This window comes from Ipomoea nil, unplaced genomic scaffold (assembly GCF_001879475.1).
Source record: "Ipomoea nil cultivar Tokyo-kokei standard unplaced genomic scaffold, Asagao_1.1 scaffold2144, whole genome shotgun sequence".
Lineage (NCBI taxonomy): Eukaryota > Viridiplantae > Streptophyta > Magnoliopsida > Solanales > Convolvulaceae > Ipomoea > Ipomoea nil.
The window spans coordinates 1,025,236-1,040,485 of NW_017618572.1; the positions used below are offsets into that span (position 1 = coordinate 1,025,236).

Sequence of the window (15,250 nt, forward strand, 5' to 3'; positions counted from 1 at the left end):
TAATAATAATAATAATAATTGCAATAATAATGATGATAATAATTTCCACTGACAGTTTCTAATATATATATATATATATATATATATATATATATATATATATATATATATATATATACATACACACACACACACTATTATTTTTAAAAAATTAATATAACTAAGATTTTAATATTGACTTTTAATATTGGGCATATATTTTTTGGACATATAAAATACTAGTATTTATATATATATATATATATATATATATATATATATATATATTTATTTATTTATTTATTTATTTATTTATTTATTTAGTTATATTTCAATTTCTACTGGCAAATTATTGTGTGAACGATGATCCACATAATTGTATGGATCATGAATATCAAATACATTTTTAATATATTAAAAATGAGTTAATTCCAGCAATGGTCCTCCGACTATGTTGATTTTCCATAATTGGTCCCTGACTTTTAATTTGGATAATTTAGACACTTGACTTTTTAATTCTTTCCAATGTTGGTCCTTCCGTTAGATGGAAGTTAAATGGTTGTTAATTTGAAGGGTAAAAGCGTCTTTTCAAGTAATGTATATTTCCTCTTCGCTCTCCCTGAGGGATGAGCTGGGTGCAGTGTGGGCGGTGCAGTGTTATCTGACACTCCAGCCAGGATACCAAAGTATCTATAGTTTCTTGCTTGCTCTATAATTGTTAATAGTTTACAAAGAGAAGAATGGGGATTCTTGATCATCTTTCTGATATGTTTGATTGCTCTTCCGGCTGCCACTACCGTCGTCGCTATAAGAAGCGCCGACAACTGCAGGTATATATGTTGTCATGTATTTGTTATATAAATTCTTGATTTTCCGGCGGCGATATAATAACTTTTTATATATGTGAGCAGCGCAGACGGTGGAGATGAGCGACGACGTACCCCGCCGGAGCCTTCTTGTCGTGCCCGGCGCATACGGATGCGCGACGACGTCGTACGGAACGTAGTGCCAAAGCTCCACCTTCTTGCTGGTCCGGTGAGCCACGCGAGCCACCACCCTCTCTGGATCCACGTAGCCCACGACGGTGAGCTTGTGCTGCTTCGGCTCAAACGGGGTTGGCGTCGCCCCCTTCATTCCCTCCACCGACCTCTGAACTTTCCTCTCGCACCCTTCGTAGTCCATCTTCACTCTCATCTCCACCGTCTGCGCTGCTCACATATATAAAAAGTTATTATATCTCCGCCGGAAAATCAAGAATTTATATAACAAATACATGACAACATATATACCTGCAGTTGTCGGCGCTTCTTATAGCGGCGACGGTAGTGGCAGCCGGAAGAGCAATCAAACATATCAGAAAGATGATCAAGAATCCCCATTCTTTTCTTTGTAAACTATTAACAATTATAGAGCAAGCAAGAAACTATAGATACTTTGGTATCCTGGCTGGAGTGTCAGATAACACTGCACCGCCCACACTGCACCCAGCTCATCCCTCAGGGAGAGCGAAGAGGAAATATACATTACTTGAAAAGACGCTTTTACCCTTCAAATTAACATCCATTTAACTTCCATCTAACGGAAGGACCAACATTGGAAAGAATTAAAAAGTCAAGTGTCTAAATTATCCAAATTAAAAGTCAGGGACCAATTATGGAAAATCAACATAGTCGGAGGACCATTGCTGGAATTAACTCTATTAAAAATACATTATTTTTATATTGAAAGTACCTTACATACATATATAATGTACCATTAGTATATTTAAAATATACTTTTTATTGCATGCAACCCCAAAGTTCATAAGTTTGAAATTAATATATGGCATAGCTAGGCGGCTTAATATTTAAGATTGTTGATGTGCATATTGAGGACTACGGAGACAAAGATGCGTTATTCGTGATAGTCGGCGGAGACAGAGGCCGGTCATCAATATGATAGTCGGCGGCCAGAGGGAGGCGACTCCTCTAATACTTGAAAGACATGGGCTCGGCATTTGTACGTAGGTACAGTGTACGGACGCGAAGGTAGCCCTAAGAGAGTATGCAGAGAACCTATAACTTTCACCGACAAAGATCTGTCGACTGGCCAAGCACCGCACCACGACGCATTGGTAATCGTGATGGATGTGAACGGGGTGGTTGTTCGACGAATCTTGGTATAGCGTCAACATCCTGTATCTCGAAACATTTACCAAGTTGGGTCTAGCACGAGAACGGCTGACCCCGGTAAAGACGCCACTGGTAGGCTTCACTGGGGATTCCATATAGGCTGAGGGGTCTGTCACCCTGCCGATCGAGATCGGTAGCTATCCCGACATACAGAAGCTGGATATGAAGTTTATCGTAGTTGATCTAGCTTGCTCTCGTAACGCCATCCTCGAACGACCCGGTCTGGAGGACTTGGGAGCACTAATCTCCGTCGAGCACCTATGTCTGAAATTCCACACGCCGACTGGAGTGGGCACGGTACGTTGCGACCGGAGGGTCACCCGAGAGTGTTATCTGCAGGCATGCCGGGGAATGGGAAGACGAGAAATGCGAGTGCATGAAATCACCGAGCGGCCCGCAAAGAAAGCAATGCCACCTCGCCCTGAACCGGCAATAGAGTTAGAAGAAGTCGAGATCGACCTAGTCCGACCAGAGAGACGGGTGAGAATTGGAGTCGGTCTCAAGGAGGAAATACGAACGGAAGTCATACGTGTGCTCTGTGAGAACCGCCTGGTCTTCGCTTGGGAGCCAAAGGACATGCCGGGTGTGGACCGCTCTATCATCTCTCACTGACTCGCGGTAGATCCCGGCCACTGACCCATGATTCAGAAAAAACGATATCTAGCCAACAACCGACGAGAATTCGTGAAAAAGGAAGTGAGCATGCTGCTAGCCGCCGGCCACATCCGAGAGGTAAAATACCCGGATTGGTTGGCCAACGTGGTATTGGTGCCAAAACCGCCGACCTGGAGAATGTGCGTAGATTACACCGACCTCAACAAGGCTTGCCCGAAGGATCCTTTTCCCCTACCCAGGATCGACCAGCTGGTCGACGAGACTGCGGGTTCAGCCTTATTGAGCTTCATGGATGCTTTCCGAGGCTACCATCAAATCTACATGCACAAAGCCGACGAGGAGAAAATAGCCTTCATCACTCCCGACGGCGTATACTGCTACTAAGTGATGCCCTTTGGACTTAAAAACGCGGGGGCTACATATACCCGAATGGTTGCTCGGCTATTCCAAGACCTGTTGTGAAAGTCTATGGCGGCGTACGTTGATGACATGTTGGTCAAGAGCCGGGAAGAATCGGGTCACGCTCGAGATTTGGCCGAGTGTTTCCAGGTAATGCTTAAGTATAATTTATGGCTTAATCCCAAAAAGTGCGCAGATAACGACTCTGAACTGGGACCGTGCCAAGAACCCGAAAATGTTTTGGATCGAAGACATCCAGCGTTACAAAGAAGAGGGAAAATTGCCTGACGACCTTACGGTCGCTACCCGAGTCCGCCGAAAAGCCCCTTCCTTTGAGATTATAGATGGACAGTTATACAAGAAGTCATTTGGGGGACCTCTCTTCAAGTGTCTGCTCAGGCTAGAGGCAGAAAGAATAATGGACGAGGCCCACCATGGGATATGCGCAGCTCATCAGGGTGCTCACACCCTCGCACGGAAGTTGGTCATCCAGGGCTATTACTGGCCCACTATGATGAGAGATTGCATCGACTGGATAGCTAAGTGCACCGTGTGTTAAACATTTGCACGAAAAGACACTCGGCCAGACACCTTCTACACCCCGGTTACTACTGTCATTCCATTTGCTAAATGGGGAATCAACCTGTTAGGCCCTCTGCCGGTTGCCCCAGGGCATTTTAAGTTCTGTGTGGTGGCCATAGATTACTTCACCAAATGGGTGGAAGTAGAACCTCTGGTTACCATCACTGAGTATCAGTGTCGACGTTTCTTATGGAAGAAGGTGATCTGTCATTTTGGATTGCCAGAGCACCTAGTCAGTGACAACGGTTGACAATTTGATTGCCAACCCTTCACGGATTTCTGTCAACGGCACAGCATTCGGCACACCAAGGTGTCGGTCGCCTATCCTCAGGCCAACGGACAGGTTGAGAACGTGAACCGCACCATTGTGGATGGCATCCGCAAAAAGCTAGATGACGTGCGAGGAAATTGGGCTGATGAGTTAGACCGCGTATTATGGGCGTATCGCACCACTCAGAGGCGAGCTACCGGCGAAAGCCCATTCTCGCTGGCCTACGGCTTTGAAGCAAAGGTGCCCATAGAGGTTGTCGAGCCCACTCACAAGGTTCGCCACTACACTAATGAGGGAAATGAGGATAACCTAAGGATTGAAAAGAATTTCCTAGAGGAGCGAAGAGAGACATCACACGCTCGCATAGTAGATTATGAGGGTTCCAACGAAGACGGCGGCGATGATTCTTTTACCCGAAAGCCGAGTTACAGTATCTTGAAGGAGGAAGACATTCGCGTACTTGTCGAAGACGACATGCATGCATGCACATGACTTGCATCGCACCTTGCTTGCACATGACATGCACATGAGATGTGGGAGAAGTACATGCATCCGCATTACTACGAGCGTTGGGAGGGGAACGAGAAGGCGGTGGAGGATTTGCGGTGGTCACGAAGGGAGGACATTCAAAAGCTAAGCAGGATTCAAAGCGACTGGAGAAGGCGTGGGAGCAGATAGTGGAGTGCCGGCGCGTGTTGAAGTGGACCTACGCCTACGGCTATTACCAGCCAGAGGAGGCGAGGAAGCAGCTTTTCGAGTACTCCCAAGGCCAGGCGGAGGGCGTACTGGAGGATCTCATATCAATCTCATATCTCTCATTTGTATCATCATGATTCTCAATCATTCACATCTATCTCATCATATCATACATGGGGAGGTAGGAACTTCACGGGATAGTTATGCTGTGGGCTCGTGCCCAGCGTGCTTCATGGGCACGGATAGCGGTGCCGTCAGGCACTGTTATCTTCCCTCTTTTTTTTAAATTTAATTTCAGACCACTTCGTTATAGGAGCATATATTCACAGTTTTGTGTTCATAATTTCATAACTATACATTCATAATTCTATAACTGTACATTCATAATTCCGTAACTGTAAATTCATAATTTTCGAAGCTCTATGTTCATAATTGTAAGTTCATAATGTCAGAGTTCTATGTTCATAATTTCATAACTGTACATTCATAATTCCATAACTGTACATTCATAATTCCATACTGTATATTCATAATTCCATACCGAACATTCATAATTTTCGAAGCTCTATGTTCATAATTGTAAGTTCATAATTCCATAACTATACATTCATAATTCTATAACTGTACATTCATAATGTCATAACTGTATATTCATAATTTCATAACGAATATGCCGTTAACACCGTTAACGGCGTTTCGAACAAATTTTTTTTTTTAGTTAAAACAGCGTCGTTTTCCGTGCGCATAGCATAATTTGCCAACTTCACAAATCGTGAGATGAATATAATCCGGGCTCGGTAAATATGGGCCGGCCTAATCTCATCAGCTCGCCCACAAATCTCTTATCATTTGGAAGCAGGCCGGTATCATACCTTATGGTGGCTTTGGAAATGGAGAAACGACCGAGTCTTCTCAGGCAAGAGATGACGCTGGTGCATATGAGCGTGTAATGCCACTATTGCGGGAGCTTGGGCCCTTCTAAAAGGGGTTCAACTTGCGCATATGCTGAATAGCACACAAACAACTTGTGGAGGCTATGAACGACCAAGCGAGAACTGACGCCGTGTTGGGTAATATTCTCCATGCATGCAGACGTGAATTGGACAAAACAAGCAAGTACAAAATAATCCATATCGCCCGGGAGCAAAATAGGGCCGCTGATCTTCTCGTAGTAAAGAGGGGTACAATTGTACTGGTTCGTGTTCCGGCGGAGTTGAATAACGTTCTCGAGGATGATTTGGCTGGTGTGCCTGGTTTGCGTCAATGTAGCTAACGTACTAGATGAACATTGGGTATACCCCTTCTGAATTGATCCAAAAAAACGAAAGTAGAAGCATAATCAACAAATTAGATTATGTAAGTACATACTTAGTAGAAGATCGAAAACACATACTTACATTCTCATTTAGCAAAATAGTTAAAGAAAAGGACATTTGTCTATACATTTATCACTCACAAACTTGACACTTTCTCTGACAAGTTTTAATATGTTTTTTTTTTTTTAAATTTCAAATCTCAACCTATTAAAACATGTTACATCAGAGATCGTGTAGCAATTAAGTTTGTGAGTACTAGATGTATGGCACTTAACATTGTTCAAAAAATATTAGACTTATCACAATTCATATTAACAAATGTATATTGTGAATGGAAATAGCATTCACGTTTAATTAGAGAAATAATTAGTTTTTATTAGTGTAAATAACAAAATTATAATCAATAACTATTTATTTGTACTTTTTGATAATTTGAAATTAAATTTGACCAAATTAATAATGGATAAAATATTAGTTTTGCATCTATGTTATCAATGCAATGAGGTAATACAATAAAAATAAATAAGAGTCCATGACCTAGAGGCCGTCCAAATTTGGACACGTCCTGATCACAAAGATTGGAAGACCCGTCACCGAGATCAAACAAAGATGACAAAATAGACACTTTTTATGTTGCTATTACAAACATTATCATATCAAAATTCGACATGTCGTGCCACCACGTTAGGCTCGTCAATGAGAAATCAGACATGTGCTCCTTACCCTAAAATACATATATACTAAAGTTAATTTTTAATAAAGTTTAATAATTTTGTTATTTTTTAGTTGAAATTGTAATATTTTCAAAGAGTTAGGGTGTATTGCAGTGGTAAAAAATTAAGGACTAAAACGTACAGCTAATAAAAAATTATTAATTTGTTGTAATTCGGCTTATCAACTCGTTTGTTCTCGCGTGATATTTGTACGGTAATGTTTGGAGATTGTATGTATACGAGTATATAAAATAGATAAGTAAAAGGGGGAGGAAGAACACAATGCATAGAACATAATCACATGAGACCATATTTTCATTAAGCCTGCACCCTCAATTTATAGGGATCATTACAACATTTAACATCCTTTAACATAAGTAATGAAATAAGTAAAGGCTAACAAAAGGTCACAAGTTTAATGGCCATAATAACAAAATATTTATAACACTCCCGCTTGGCCATTAAATAACTATACTCATGCCTCGTTAAAAACCTCGCTAGAAAAATCCAGTGGGAAAAACCTAGACGAGGAAAAGAGTACACGAAGTATGTTGAACCATGTGTTGCACGGGTTGCCTTATTAAAAACCTTAGCCTAAGAAAACCCAGTAGGAAAAAAACTTAGCCAAGGAAAAGAGTACAACCATAAGCCTTCTGGGCATAATCTTCAAGATTTCAAGGGTCTTCAGGACTATCCACTCAAGTGCACCAACATCGGTTGCCTCATTAAAACCTTAGCCTAAGAAAACCCCGTGGGGAAAAAACTTAGCTAAGGGAAAAAGAGTACAACCATATACTTTCGTAGCATAATATTCAGGATTTCAAAAGACCTTCTAGATTGTCCATTCCAGTGCAGCTAGGGGTTGTCGCTCCCCCTGAAGATATCTGCAAGATTGTTTAGTGGGGTAAACTTTCTCAACAAGAATTTTATCACTCTTCTAGAGTTCATGTGTGTAGAAGGACTTAGGTGCTATATGTTTTGTAAGGTTCCAGTCTTAACAAACCTATTACTTGCTTGTGCAACACAATCTTATTTGTCCTCATACGGGACATTGGGGGTAAAAATATAACATAACCAGTTTTGGACTTGGCATCATAGGGATCAAATAAAATATCAGAGTCATTGCCCAGGTAGCCCATCAAAACCACATATTGGTTTCTCACATAAACGTCAAAATCTTTGTACCTCGAAGGTGCTAGAGGATATGTTAAATATCATTCCAATTTTCATTGTAGAGGGAGCACTAAACGTTACTAGCAATTTCATCGCAAATTTAATATCAAGCCTGATGCAACTATAGAACTTCTAGTCCTATAATAGTGCTCCAATAAAAATATCAAGTAATGGACTTTCAGTCCCAAAATATCCTCATTATCATCTTCGAGTCTAAATTGTCCTTTTATCTACTTCAAGAGATTATTGGACAACCGTTAGTGTGATAAGTAAATAATAGTTATCCATATAAAACATCTTCAAGACATTTTTCAAGTAGGCTAACTGGTGTATAAAACTTCTTCAAGGAGAAGCTCGATCTTCAGGTCGAGACAATACTTGGATTTCCAAGTCTTTTATTTCAAAACCCTGTCTTTCGGCATGAGCTGATATCACCAAGTTCTCTATGTGTTTCAATGATATTTAAACCATCAATATCGACTGAGATGATAAATAAATAACTCCATTAGCAATTTGTTAACGAACACATAATGGTACATATTATTTGCATATTCCTTCTTCGGGAGGAAAACACTCAGTCAATAATATTCAAGTCATACAAAGACTTGGTAGTTTAATGATACACGTTGCGATTTTCACTTTCCTTATTTCAAAAGTGTCCAATCCATCAGGGATTTACAAATAAATATTAGCATCTAATGATCCATAAGTTTGCGATCATAACGTTCATCAACTGCATATCTAAATTTATAATTCACTGCCAATGATGTTAATTAGCGAAATGTAATGCCATATATTGTGGGAGAGAATATTTGATCAAAATCAATTTAGGGTCTCTGCGTAAACCCTTAAGCTACTAGTCTCGCTTTATATCATACCACCCGATTATTTGTATTTCTCATTTGTACAAACACCCATTTGTAACCTACAGGGTTAACATTAAATGGTGTACATCTTATAACGAGAATACAGTTTTAGCGAGCTGAGTTGTATATGCCTTAATTGCTCTTTTATACATAAAAAAAATCATGGCACAACTGGTGCCTAGCTCTAGATCCAGAATATCATATAACAAGAGCAATTTGTAAAGGCAATTCTGTTGTCGACAACTATAACATTTTTCATAAATTTCTCCCATATATATAAAATAATGGCAATTTCTAATTCAACCAGACTCTAGCCATTTCCCAATGTTATTTTATCGAGTCATTCCGCATCCCCAGTATTATGATTTTGAGTGCACCTCTAATTTTACTGGGATTTTTCGCCTTCTGGACGAATGTCTTCAGGACATACTTCTTTAAGCGATTTCAAGAGTGACACAATTTTCTACTAGATTTAGCTTTCGCGGATTATACCAACATGTCTCCACGCTTCTGGCGTCAAGGAGCATTGGTAAATACATATGGTCCAAGTTGGGGAATATATATAGGACCTAGTCACTCTTTTTATGATCAATATATATATATATTGGCAGATTAATTATCTTCTGAACTTCTAGTTCAGTTTACTTTTTTTCTGAACTTCTAGTTCAGTCTACCTAGTACATGGATTTAAATATTGAAGATCTTTTTCATCAATCATTCATAGAATTTCTCGGCATTCTATTTGAGCTCTTATCTCCCCCTAATGCCGTGAAATGATCTTCATAAAGTGTGCAGTCAGCGTACCTATTTATATATTGATCCCTTATCATGGGCTCTAAAGATTTAAATAATCGACGGAGGTTTATAATTAACATATATATGCCCACAAAGGTACGCTATGGTGGTGATATAGGAAAAAGATTGCACATTGTGAATAAAACGCAGATGGGAAATGTTTTGTTTTATACCACGTACTAGGTGTTAGGGGGAATAATTATGATATGCAGTAGGTCAGATTGTGATAACAACAATAGCATATAAAACTGATGTCCTCAACAAGAAAATACATAGCTTAAGAATTTTCTTTTACAAAATATGCTTTGTATAATATGCCTTTGAAGAAATCTGGCTCACCAAACAATATATTTGCCCAAGGCGACCCACTATAGCTCATGTCATACTATAAAATAATATGGGTCTTTAAAGCCTTTAAAAATGTATCGCAACATATGAAATACCCAAAACATATATGCAATCATCTAAGAGTAACATATATAATAAGATATGAAAGCGTACCTATCAAACGATATTATAAGGGTACACAACAATCATAGGGAAGCTAGAAGCTTGTCAAATAAAATAGATCTTCAAGATCTCTCAAAAATCCTTATCCTCAACTTTACATTAGTTCATTCACTGGTTTGGGAATTGCTTCGTGCAAATTCACATTATATAATTCACTCCCTCATTTGCTTCGGACAAACTAATATGAAATAATTTATTCATTCGTTTGCTTCAGGCAAATTGATATGATATAATTCATTCTCTCGTTTGTTTCGGGAAAAATGATATGATATAATTCGCTTCTATCTTCAAAATCAATAACATCTAAATCAATCATATCATGTATGACAATAAGTCAAAGATCATTCTTATAGAGGGGTATAGTATACCACCCCTTAAATAACACAGAATTGCACTAAGCCATACTCGGAGAGGGATTCGACATTTTGACATCTTAAATTTAGTCAAAAGAGGATTATCATAATTTGTTGATAATAGCAATCCTTCCGGGATTGATATAGGATTTATGAAACAAATAATAATTCAATTTTGAATTAGCAACCAGTCAATTGCATACGAGAGTCAAGTTGCATGCATGAGAACAAAATTGAGTAAATAAGCATGCAAATTAAGACAATTAACACTGAGAAGTAAATTTCCTCTGGAAAAAATAAAGTTCCAGAAAGTAAAATTTCAAGAAGTAAACTGAGAAGTAAGATTACAGAGGTAAGCTTAGAGATGTAAGCTTAGAGAGGTAAACTTTTTGAATAGTCAATTCGAGTAGTAAAATCTGCAAGAAAAATCAGCAAAGTAAAGTCACTTTGCACTCATAATAATTTGCCTCCAGAAATAACTTTGCAGTGTATATACTACTCGGTTACGCAATCAGTTATTGCGGCCATGAATTAACTTGTCGAGTGCTTCAAGCATGAGCTAACCTTTTTATCCATGAATATATTTTCATGAATTACTCAAACATTATCATGATACCAATCATTTCTTCATCAATACCTCATCATTTCATTATTACTACCTATCACAGTATTTGCTTCAGGCAAACTGGAATCAACAAGATGAGTTGAGACTCATTCTTTGATGACCAAATAATTTGGTGTCCGGCACGTAGGGACAAATGCCGTTCACACCCATATTGCTAGCAAATCTGCTTTTGGCTAGAATTTTGCTTCGATGGATTTGGTCATCATTTCCTTGATTATCTTGATCACTTTGCTTCTTATTTTGAACTCGAAACTCATACCACCTCGGCTATAACCTCGACCACAACCCCTTATAAAGTTGCTCGACTAGGCAACATTATGTGCTTCAGGCACCAGTGCAAAACCAACCAGACATGCATTATGTCATCAACAACTGGTTGTGCTTCTTAGCCACAGGAAGTGCTAAAATCAGCTTTGAATGTTTCTTGTAACTTGTTGCCATGTACTGCTGCTAGAGTACAAGGTTACTCACATGAAAAGTAGACAAAGTAATTTCAAATAAGTATTTCTCTTGAAACTTCTTTTTTCCAGAGTTTTAATTGTGAGGCTATTTTATGCAGAGCTGAATTATAGTCAATTACTGACTTATAATCTTAAAACTTAAGATTAAGCTAATCAAATTGTGTCTTACGAAGGACAATAGATGACTACTAGTCAAAATGTGTCCGAGGAAGAACATTTGATGATTTCTAGTCAGAATAGTCCTTCAGGAACTTCCATTAATTCAAGGGATTCTTTTTCAATCAGATACTCATTTTTAAGATCGTGGTTCAAGTTGTGACGTATGAAAAAGAGAGCTTGTGCCTTCTAGGCATCGGTGCTCTGTAACTTAGCAACAAGATACTTGGCTCAATTCTTTAGATGCCGAATATATTTCAATATCTAGAGCCCAAGCTAAATAGTTGCTTCATTCATATGCGGACTCAATAAATTCACATTTGGCAATGGAAGACATGATCTACCATATCATTATTTTCATGCAACTTTACGAAGCAGTGTGTGACAATATTGGGAAAAACACTACTTGAAATACATGTTCAAACAATAGATGAAAAAACACCTTTTACATTATTGCATAGAAAGTTAATACGGAGTATTTCTAAAAGGAAAGGCACACTCTTCAAAGAGAAGAGAAACATCATATAGTTGCATAAGAAATTCATCCTTTTCCCCCACAGGTACACAACTCCACTAATCACATAACTCAATTTATTCTTTATTGCTTCAGCTAGTAATTCATATCTCAACTGTACAATAACAATCTTTCCTTTGAAGGTAGGTAAACTATTTCGATTGGTATAATAAAAACCAAAAGCCAATTAGATATGTAGAATAAACAAAATAAGAAAAAGCCAAACACTTTCTAAATCCACTCCATCAACGATTCATAGATAGAGCTACTAATATTCATAAATTGGGGAGAATACTCATTAAGTTGAAACAAGGATTGAAAGTTCCAATTCATACTCAAAGACATCTATATAAATGATCATTATGCACAAATAAAATTCAAGATTCCATAATAAAATGGACAAGATACCAAGCATACCGATCACCGGAGATTATAATGGAGACTCGTGCTGATAACATGTTGTAATTCGGCCTATCAACTCGTTTATTCTCGCGTGATGTTTGCACAGTAATGTTTGCAGATTGTATGGCATATGAGTATATAGAATAGATAAGTAAAAGGGAGAGGAAGAACACAATGCATAGGACACAATCACATGAGACCATATTTTCATTAAACCTTCACCCTCAATTTATAGGGATCATTACAACCTTTTCACATCCTTTAACATAAGTAATGAAATAAGTAAAGGCTAACAAAAGCTCACAAGTTTAATGGTCATAATAACAAAATATTTATAAGATAATTGACTACTAAGAATGCATTTTTACCTTTGATTAATGCAATCAAATGAAGAGAAAAAGAAAAGAAAAGGAAAAAGAGTACACAAGTTATTGTCTATGCATTTTATATGCAATATATATATATATATATATATATATATATATATATATATATACTAAACTAATAAAAGTCAAAGAGAGTTAGGCTATAATGGGTAGAAAAAATGGCAGTCAAACTTTTTTTTTATCAAATGAATGACTCAGATCGATCTGATTTTAATTTTTCCTTAAGATTTCCTAATTTATCCTTAATGAATATGATTATCCGTTAACTTTTCCATTAAATATTATTTTTTCTGTTAATTTCTGTTAGTTTACCGTTAACTTACTTATTGATTTTAATAAGAAAGGTCTTAGGTTCGAACCTTATCCCAATCAAAGTTGGCATAATTAGTACTCTATTTTACTCTTATTAAATTATTAAATAATAATTTATTAGCTACAACAAAAAATAATACATATGAATTTTTTTAATTTAGAATTATGTGTCTACAATGTCTTTATTCAAAAAAAATTATTCATTATCAATAAATTAAATAAGAGAAATAATTTCATTAGTTATATTGTATTTATTTTTCTCCAATATAAAAATTCTTTACATTCAAATTCATCAATTGATTATATTCGCTACATTGTCCCTACAATGTCTTTATTAAAAAAATTTATTCATTATCAATAAATTAATTAAGAGAAATAGTTTTATTAGTTATATTGTCTTTATATTTCTCCAATGTAAAAATTCTTTACATTCAAATTCATCAATTGATTATATTCATTACATTGTCTATTATATTTTTGTGCACTATTTTTTAATTAAATATCAAAATTATAATACAAAATAATTCTATATATTTATTTACCAAGTATTTTATTAATACCATGAAAAATTTTAAAAAAAAAATTAATAAAGCCAATCATATTAACTACTTGAGGGATTCGTTGACAAAGAGAGTATTCAAATCAACAACAAATTGAAGTGAGAACTACCTCGCAATGTCCTTGTTTGACAATCAGCAGTTAGCGGTTAGCGTTAGCAGATTATATTAGCGAATTTGACCAGCGAATTATATCAACGATTGGTAAAAATATATTTGAAAAAGAACTATTTAGATTAACATTTAAATGACCTAAGGGTATAATAATAATAATAATAATAATAATAATAATAATAATATAATAATAATAATAATAAATAATAATAATAATAATAATAATAATAATATAATAATAATAATAATAATAATTGTTTTAAAAAAATAAAAAAATTATAATTAAGCCAATCATATTAACTACTTTGGGATTTATCGACAAAAGAGTATTCAAATCACACAACAAATTGAAGTGAGAACTATCTCGCAATGTCATTGTTTGGCAATAAGCAGTTAGCTCTTCATTATTAGTATATATTAAATATTTTATGCCCTAATTTTTATTTGTTCTCCCTTATGTCCCGTATTTGGTTTCAATCATACCTATACAATTATTTTATTGACAATTATAATTAATCTTGACTATATTTATCTTGCATTTGTAAACTTAGAATTGCCTATTTAAATATGCAAATTTAACATTCAATTATCTATGCATGAGCAATTCTAATATAATCTTGCCTTGATATACTTTAAAGTACTTATTTAAAAAAAAAAAAACATTGGGCATCATCCCAATGGCGCAATGCGCGTAAAGACTATATATATATATATATATATATATATATATATATATATATATATATATTCAAATGAGGACAGGTATATTATAGGACTGTGCATACAGATGTAGTCGTGTGTCATTAGTCTGTATGTCGTCTGCATGACCTAATGTAGTGTGCCATAGTTTGTATGCCGTGTGCATATGTTTATTAATTAATAGAGCATGGGTTCGAAACTGATGTTTACATGTATGCTAGTGTGTCATTGTGTATTAAGTTGTGTGCATAATACTAATTTATCGTGATTCTGATTTTTGTCCGCACAGTCCTATATATATCACTTTCCTCATGTGAACTAAACCACACACACACACACACAGATATATATAATATATATATATATATATATATATATATATATATATATATATATAGAATTAGGTTCTGGTGCGGTTAGAGTGTCCAGATGCGTTGTGCGGCTTAATCTGGACCATTCATCTCGCTTAAATCAACGTCCAGAATTGTCAAAATTTAAAAAAAAAAAATGCGGTGGCAATTTTGTAATTTTTGCATGTAGGTCAAATTAAGGTGAGCGGATCTGTGATTAATGTGCGTGGGGTTT

At 36.4% G+C, this 15,250-nt stretch overlaps 1 pseudogene; it reads right to left on the reverse strand.

Annotated features, from left to right (window-relative positions):
* Positions 1–705: 705 nt before the first annotated feature.
* Positions 706–1,358, reverse strand: LOC109148587 (annotated as a pseudogene).
* Between the last annotated feature and the right edge of the window lie 13,892 nt (positions 1,359–15,250).